This window comes from Ornithorhynchus anatinus, chromosome 15 (genome assembly GCF_004115215.2).
Source record: "Ornithorhynchus anatinus isolate Pmale09 chromosome 15, mOrnAna1.pri.v4, whole genome shotgun sequence".
NCBI lineage: Eukaryota > Metazoa > Chordata > Mammalia > Monotremata > Ornithorhynchidae > Ornithorhynchus > Ornithorhynchus anatinus.
This window is the reverse complement of record NC_041742.1, coordinates 2,859,019-2,867,748: the sequence shown is the minus strand read 5'-3', so window position 1 is coordinate 2,867,748 and position 8,730 is coordinate 2,859,019. Positions and strand designations below refer to the sequence as shown.

General features: G+C 50.8%; 1 non-coding gene across 1 annotated transcript; it reads right to left on the bottom strand.

Annotated features, from left to right (window-relative positions):
* Positions 1-5,688: 5,688 nt before the first annotated feature.
* Positions 5,689-5,751, bottom strand: MIR365-2 (microRNA mir-365-2). Its single transcript, NR_127399.1, has one exon. It is a non-coding gene; the product is annotated as a microRNA mir-365-2 (primary transcript).
* Positions 5,752-8,730: the final 2,979 nt, after the last annotated feature.

The following is an 8,730-nucleotide window of genomic DNA, read 5'->3' as shown; positions in this document are numbered from 1 at the left end:
GGAGTGGCCAGTGGCCTCAGTGCTCGAACTCGTTGAACTCGTTCCACGTCAGGGCTCGGGCTGTTTGCTCCGAAGGACCGAATTGAGTCACCGCCGCATGGGTCCTAGAGCCAGTGAATTCACTGGCCAAGATCCCATGCCCGAGCTAGTTTTCGGCCCCACTCATGTGGCACACGGACAACCGGCCCGACCATCGTTGCCAAAAATAACATGATTTTCCCCTGCCCAAAGTCCCTGCATTGTTCATACCTTGGTGTGCTGTTCTGTGCTGGATCGATCCCACTTTCTAGATTTGAAAGCTGAACACTCCTCAGACAAGCGACCTCCTTCAAGGTGTCTGTTTTTCCATCCTGAGGATTCTGCAGACCATAACAGCAGCTCACACTGTCCATTCCGGTTCTCCCAGGTGTCTAGCTGGAGTTGTTTTTGTTTTAATGGTATTTGTTACGCGCTATGTGCCAGGCACTGTACTAGGATACAAGCTAATCAGGTTGGAGACGGTCCGTGTCCTACACGGGGCTCACAGTAGTAATCTAGAGATTAGAGAAGCAGCGTGGCGCAGTGGAAAGAGCACGGGCTTTGGAGTCAGGGCTCGTGAGTTCGAATCCCAGCTCTGCCACTTGTACGCTGTGTGACTGTGGGCAAGTCACTTAACTTCTTTGTGCCTCAGTTCCCTCATCTGTAAAATGGGGATGAAGACTGTGAGCCCCACGTGGGACAACCTGATTCCCCTGTGTCTACCCCAGCGCTTAGAACAGTGCTCTGCACATAGTAAGCGCTTAACAAATACCAACATTATTATTATTATTATTAATCTCCATTTTATAGATGAAGTAACGGAGGCACAGAGGAGCGGCAAGGCCTAGTGGATTCAGCACAGGACTGCGTTAGAAGGGTCTGGGTTCTAATCCTGGCTCTACCACTTGTCTGCTGGATCACCTTGGGCAAGTCATGTAATGTATCTGGGTCTCAGTTACTTCATCTGTAAAATGGGGGCTAAAATTGTGAGCCCTGTGTGGGACAGGGACTGTATCCAACCTAATTAGCTTTCATCTACCCCAGCACTTAGAACAGTGCCTGGCACATTAGAAGCGCTTAACAAATACCATTTACAAAAATGACTTGCCCAAGATCACACAGCAGACAAGTGGTAGTTTCGGCAGAGAACAGTGACAATTGAAACTGTTCAATCGGGATCTCCTTCACACTTTTCTGGACTCAAAACTCCGGGGCAAATTATTTCCACTCTAATACTCTGCACAAAATAATAATAGTAATAACTGTGGTATTTGTTAAGAGTTCACTATGTGTCGCACTGTTCTAAGCGATGGGGTAGATACAAGCAAATCGGGTTGGACATAGTCCCTGTACCACGTAGGGCTCACAGTCTTAATCCCATTTTACAGATGAAGGATCTGAGGCACGGAAAAGTTAAATGGCTTGCTGGAGTCACAGAGCAGACAAATGGCAGAGCCGGGATTAAAACCCAAGTCCTTCTGACTCCCAGGCCCCTACTCCATCCCCTAGCACCCGCTGCATTAAGTGCTCAATAAATCCCACTGATTGCTGCTTTTCTTATTTCTCATCCAGGCGGCTGCCAGCCATAGGCTGTCCCGAAAGGCCTTTTCCAGGGCTGAACAATCATTTAACATCTGTGGAGAGACATCTTCAGGGACAGCAAAGCACCGGGCTGAGAGAGCAACAGGATGTGGGGTGAGGGAGAGTGGAAAATATTCTGCTAAGGACCTGGCTTCATGAGATGAAACTGTTCTTATGGGGAACTTCTAATATCGGCTCCGCCGCTCGTCTGCTGTGTGACCTTGGGCAAGTCACAACTTCTCTGTGCCTCACTGACCTCATCTGTAAAATGGGGATTGAGACTATGAGCCCCACATGAGAAAAGAGACTGTGTCCAACCCAATTTGCTCGTATCCACCCCAGCGCTTAGTACAGTGCCTGACATATAGTAAGTGCTCAACAAATACCATGATAATAATAATAGTAATTATTATTATTGTTACAATAGGGTGAGCAGGCACGATTCCTGCCTCAAGGAGCTTACAATCTAGCAGGGGAGTTGAACAATAAAATAAATTATGGGGAGAAGGAGACCCATCCAGATTCCAGCCCCACCCCAACTGGGGGTTGGGAGAGAGGAGTTAAAAAGATAATCATTAATGTCTCCATCCTCAAATACCAATGGCTTTGGGCACAAGGCCCTGGAGCCAGGAAGGTGGGAGGAGGGCGAAGTCAGATTGTGAGTCCCACAAATTGTTGAGGACCATGTCTGATTCCCACCTATATGTCATTTTCCAGCACTTAGTACAGTGTTCGGCATGCAGTGGTGACTACACCTCTTTTTCAGGAACGGCCCGAAACCTGCCTGATTGTGGTTAATGGAATCAAGTGTCAAGTATCAAAGGGTTATCCTGGGGCCAGTCTCTCAGTTTACCTTAACTGCTCTGCCGTCAGGAACATTTCATTGCTCCAGGTGTGTCTGCCTCTCGTCCTCCCCCACCCCACCTATATTCATAGGTTGTGAGCCCCTCGAGGGTCTGAGTCTAATTCCCACTTATATACTCTTTCCCAGAGTTTCATATGTGCTTAACAAATACTAGTACTTCAGGGCAGGTTGTTACCTTATATTTAAGTAGTACTCTCCCAAGTGCCCAATATCGTGCTCTGCACACAGTAGTTGCTCAATAAAGCAGTATTAAATGAATGAAATGACTACCATATTTGACTCTACTCAGGAAGCTGGTGCTCGAATTGCTTGGTACTCCAGCTGGTGATATTTTGAAAATGGAAAAAAACACCCAGAAAATCAAACAGATCCCACTGCCTGCCCTGTCTGTGGCGAGGGAGAGGAGCCCAACGAGGGACTGAAGGGCCTACTAGTCCTGGTATCCACTGGCCCGTTTCCTATGGGTCCTTACCTTCCCACCCCGTTTTCTGGGAAGCAGGTTTAATTGGGTTAACCTGAGCCCACCTTGGACACCTGCTCCCGGGAGCCCCGGGGAAATAGGGGCAGGGCCGGATGGTGAACAGACCTGCCAGGCTTGGCTCTGCCCTCCCGGCTGGGCAAAGGGAGGGGGGCCTGGATACCGGCGCCGGTACACAGTCCCACCCAGCAGAAGCTCGGAAGCCTGGCAGGGTTCCTGCAGCCTGAGGAAGTCTTGATTCTTACAACCTGCTCTGTCTCCTCGGCCAGGCTCCGTGCCTAATTTATTTGCATTATATTCAGAGAGTGGTGAGAATAGGCAGGGAAGTGGCTCTCCACCCCACCCCCAGTCTGGGCTGTTTCCTGCAGCACACAATGTGCGGGTTAGCCTGTGAGCTCGCTGGGCTGGCGCTGGGCCTGGCAGGTGGCCGACTGCCATCAGAGGCAGGCACCGGGTTATGGGATAGAACGGCGGGGAGGAGTCGAGGATTCCCAGCCCCCACGGTCAAGAAGCAGGGCAAGCCCACCCGCAAAAGGGTCTCTGGGGCCCGGCCTGTAGTTCAAGGAGTCGGCGGAGGTCCAGCTCCTTGCTCTACCCCACCCACCCTGTAGCCCAAAGCCCGGGCAGTCACTGGGATATGAGTGACTTCTAAATATAAAATCGAGTTGGACTGGGTCAACTGTCACCTCTGCCACCTCTAATTGGGAGAAGGCTCCATGGGGAATGAGTGGCTGGAAGAAGATTCCAAGAGTCACCCACACATGGCTTGAGTCTCTCTCCCCCCCTTGCAAAGTCCAACCTCACCCCGGAGGGCCAGGGATGAGTGGGAAAACTGCAAGAAGTAGGAGAATCATTTAATACCTACTGGGGCTATGCCATCATTAGGAGAAATCAGTCAGTCAATCACTGAGTGCTTAGAGTATAATACTTAGAGTATTATCATTATTATTATATGCTTACCATGTGCACAGCACTCTTGGGAGAGCACAGTACAACAGAGTTGATAGATACGTTTCCTGCCCATGACGAGCTCAGAGCCTAGAAGGGGAGACAGACATTAATGTAAATACATTAAGGATATGTATATAAGTGCTGTGGAGCTGAGGGCGGGGTGATAATAATAATGTTGGTATTTGTTAAGCGCTTACTATGTGCCGAGCACTGTTCTAAGCGCTGGGGTAGACACAGGGGAATCAGGTTGTCCCACAGGGGGCTCACAGTCTTAATCCCCATTTTACAGATGAGGTAACTGAGGCACCGAGAAGTTAAATGACTTGCCCAAAGTCACACAGCTGACAAGTGGCCGAGCCGGGATTTGAACCCATGACCTCTGACTCCAAAGCCCGCGCTCTTTCCACTGAGCCACGCTGCAAAAATCCAAGAGCACAGGTGATGCAGAAGGGAGTGGGAATAGAGGAAATGAAGGTTTAGTCAGGGAAGGCCTTTTGGAGATGTGATTTTAATAATCAGCGCAGGTCTCTGAGTCAAAAACTACCACACGGCAGGGTATTTTACTGATATTAAGGATAGATGATACAAATTTTAAAAAATGCTTTTGTGCTTGCTTTTTTTTTTTTTTGGTTAAATTTTTTCTGATGCACTTATTCTCTGGTGGGATGAGAGGTGGTCAGAAACAGAGTGGTGAGGGAAGGAGGGCAGGAAGAGGAGAGATGGCAGAAACGGTGGGTCAGGAAAAAGAGGTCATAGGCGGTGGTGTCGGGGAGGCAGGGTGAAGGGGTGTTGGCCTGAGACTGAGGAAGGGAAGAAGCAGTGAATGGATCTCTATGTGTGGGTTTGTTCCCCAGGTTGTGTATCATTACATTACGTCAGGCTAATTCACTTTACTGCATTGCACACATGCAGAGTTCACACTGGTAAATATAGCAGATGCAGAACCCTGCAAATCCATAAATGGGGAGCCCGGACACTTTTGTGGCTTGAGAACTCAGTTGTCCATTAGCTGGTCAGCAAGATCACAGAGCTGGCAGGCTTACTGGTGGGCCTTAGTAAATCCCAGGCCACAAGGCCCGTCTCGTGGATGGCCTGGATGTTGTCCGTTGGGAACGGGAGACGGGATGAAACAATATCCCGGACTCCCGTGGGGCTCTTGTGTAGTCATGTCGGTGGAGCCCTTCTGGATAGCTGGAAGCGCCATCCTGGAAGGCGCAGGAGGAAGAATTCCCCTTCTTCTGGTCTGCCTTGAGTGCTGTGCTGACATGCCATCCAGTGAGCGGGCAGTTTAGAGGAGGACCAGTTCTGTACCCACGCAAAGGCTCTGGTGATTTCCTATAATCCCTCTGGCGGGCAGGGCCCGGGAAGAGACGGTGGCATCGGCAAAGACCCGGCTCACCTACTTGGTTCTGCAGAGCTGGCCTTAGTGAGGGCTCCAGATGAGGTGCCAGTCCCTCCGACTTCACTGGAGAAAAGCCAAGTCCTGGGTCCCCAGTGAAACCCAACGCCTTTGACGGAGGAAGCGGGCGTCCTGTCATTTGCAGCTGCTCCCCGAGAGACGCGTCGCCAGATCCGGCACCAAATTCTTCCTTCCGGCCCCGAACCCGTGAGAGGGCCTCGCTACTTCCCTTCTGCCACACACCCAAACCGCACCGGGCCCGTTCCCCCCTCCACCCCCGAATCCCTCCCTGTAGAGCCCCCGCCTTCCCTCCGAGGCTTAGCGGTACTCCATCCCGGCTGGGGCTGAATCCAGGAAGCCTCTGTGAGTAGATGCCAGATGCACATTGCAAGAACAATAAGGATTTTTAGGGGCATTATGACTGGGTCAGTAAAACACAGCTGCCCCTGAAAGTCCCTCATTTTTCTTGCTGCCGTTTGAGTCGTCGAGGATGGGGCAGGGTTAGGAGGACCCGGGCCCTCCCCGGCTGTGACGGTCGGCCGCAAAGAACAGTCCAACCCCACGTAGAGTCTCCCCCCGCCCCCCCCCAGACCCGTCACCCCCTGCGGGGGCTTGCCTTGTCCACTGGGGAACCAGAGATGCCGTCCCACTCAAATATTGAGAACGCTGGGAAGACTGGGCCAGGCGTGAGAGCTGGACTCTGGACCAGGCTGCTTCAGGGATGGGAACCTCGAAAAGAGCAACCTCGTCCAGAACTCGCAGGAGCTTTTATCATCATTACTGTTGTTCTTTTTTTCTCATGCCATTTTGTTGTTTTGGACCTTTCTTTGTGGATCTCTGGGCCTCGGTTTCCTCTTCTGAAAACTAGGAGTAAGAATCCTTCTCTCCCACCCCATCAGATGTTGAGCCCTATGTGGGGCAAGGACTTCGTCCCCTCTGAACATACTCTATCTACCACAGCATTTAGTACATGGAAAGTGAGAAGCATGATGGCCTAGTCCGAAGAGCACATGACTGGGAGAAAGGAACCCTGACTCTGCCACTTGCCTGCAGCATGACCTTGGTTAAGTCACTTGACTTCCCTTTGCTTCAGTTTCTTTGTCTGTAAAATTAGAGAAGCAGCGTGGCGCAGTGGAAAGAGCACGGGCTTTGGAGTCAGGGCTCATGAGTTCAAATCCCAGCTCTGCCACCTGTCAGCTGTGTGACTGTGGGCAAGTCACTTAACTTCTCTGTGCCTCAGTTCCCTCATCTGTAAAATGGGGGTGAAGACTGTGAGCCCTACGTGGGACAACCTGATTCCCCTGTGGCTACCCCAGTGCTTAGAACAGTGCTCGGCACATAGTAAGCGCTTAACAAATACCAACATTATTATTATTAAAATGGAGATTAAATACCTGCCCTCCTTCTCCCTTCCACTGCTAGCCCCATGTGGGACAAGATCTTGTGTCTGATCTGATTACTTGGCACATAAAAAGTGTTTAACAAGTATCATTATTATTAAGAAGAGACCTCCCGGGGCCCAAGTGATTCATCCTAAGTGATTCTACCCCTAGAAGACCAGCCTGGGTTCCACTTTCAAGGGACAGACTTCTACCCCCTTCAGGGGCAGCTAAATTCTCCAAGAACAGGTGGAGAGAGGGTTTTCATTATTAATGTGACATTCCTTAAAGAAGAGAAGAGAAAGGAAAAGAAAGGAAAGCAAGCCATGCCGGGCTTTGCGCCCCTGTATGGCATCGCTAAGTAAAAGTGATTCTGAGCCGGCACACCGTCGGCCGAAGGGGGTGAGGGGGCTGGTGACTCAGGCTGAGGGCAACGTCCAGAAATAAAGTAGAAAAACAAAATATTCTCTGAAAGGAAATCAGAAATGTGCCGAGAAGGCTGGAGCTGCTCGCTTAACCAAATTGTGTTCCAACGCAGGAGATGGATGGGGATGGCTAAGAGGGAGTTGGGGGTGAGGGGGAAATGGGGGTTAGTAGGGGACTTCAGAGAGAGTCGGGATGGGAATGTGAGCACTGGGGGGGAGTAGCTTGGAGGGAACTCTGCAGAGAGGTGGGTGTGGGGTGACCAGAAGGGAAGAGGGGGCAGATTCAGGGAAGTTAGGGTGGTGGGTGGGATTGTGCGGGTTACTTGGGAGGGACTCAGGAGAGAACAGGGCCCTCTACAAGCTCAGCGCCATCCACACTGGACCCAAGCTGAAGGCTGGGCTGCATCTCACATCCAAAGCCCTTGGGGTTGGGTGGGCTGGGATGCCACCTCGCTTTCAGCCGGCCCACGCCGTAGCTGTGCCCCACAGCTAAGGAAAGTGGCAGCAGAGAGAGCGATAGAGACAGAGAGTGAGAGAGAGTGTGTTTGTGCATACACACACGGGGGGCAGCGGGGGATGATGACTGCTAAATACATATTTATGGGGAGAAAACAAATGTTGGGACTGAGACTGGCCAATTTCACCTATCCAGTGCGTAGCTCACAGTTAATGCTTACTAAATATACTAATTAGTTTTGCTTTTAATCTGAGAGGCTGAAAATGGGAGATGGAAGGAAGCGGAAAGGAAGAAGCATTAGATGATCCTCAAGACAGCTCTTGAGGGTGGTCATAGGCTCCCGCTCTTCAGACCTTCCCAGTGTGAGAAACTTTTGCTGCCTCCCAGGGGTCTTTTCCTCCCTGAGTTTTCCAGCAAATCCCAGCCAGGATCCCCTAAAACATCTCCTTCCTGGATGCTGCTGGCTCCCTTTCCCCCTCGGTTCATACACTGAGTCTCCGCGCAGAGGCCGGGCGAGTTTGAGCTGCATATTTTGTGTATGTGTCAGCAGCAAATCCCCTCCCTGCCCCTCTTCTTCCTCCCAGATAGACTCAGCAGCTTAGAGGAGTCTGCCCACCCAGAAACAGCTCTGAACTATGACTCCAGGGGGCCCGGAGAGAGACGGCCTCCCCCTGCCCCAGACCGGCCTCTCCCACCTGCTTCCTCAATTGTTCAGGCAGGTGATGTGTGGGTATTAGCCCACTAACAGAAATAATGCTGCAATTTGGCTGCCATATCAGCTTCTTGCGAGGGAGCCTGAAGCGTCATTTAAAAATCTAGCGCAACCAAAGTTGGAAACAAGAAGAGAAAGGACATGCGCTCATATATTTGTTCACCCTGGGCCTTAGTCTCTGCATCACGGGACCGGACAGGGAAAGCCACCTGTTCTCTTATCCCTCTCACTTTCTGGGGCTCGAATTCTTTCACGTAGGTGTTGTGTGGGCTTTGTGAGGAAGAGGGCATTTTAATGGAAAAAAACATGATCAGAATGTCTTCTGCTCCCCATCACTGTTTTTGAAGGACTGCTTTATGCAGGAATATTAATAATAATAACTGACAATAATACAGTTTTGCTTCTCTGACTAGTTGGCAAACATTCCCCTCACTCCCTTACTGGGAATTCCCAACACATCGTTGG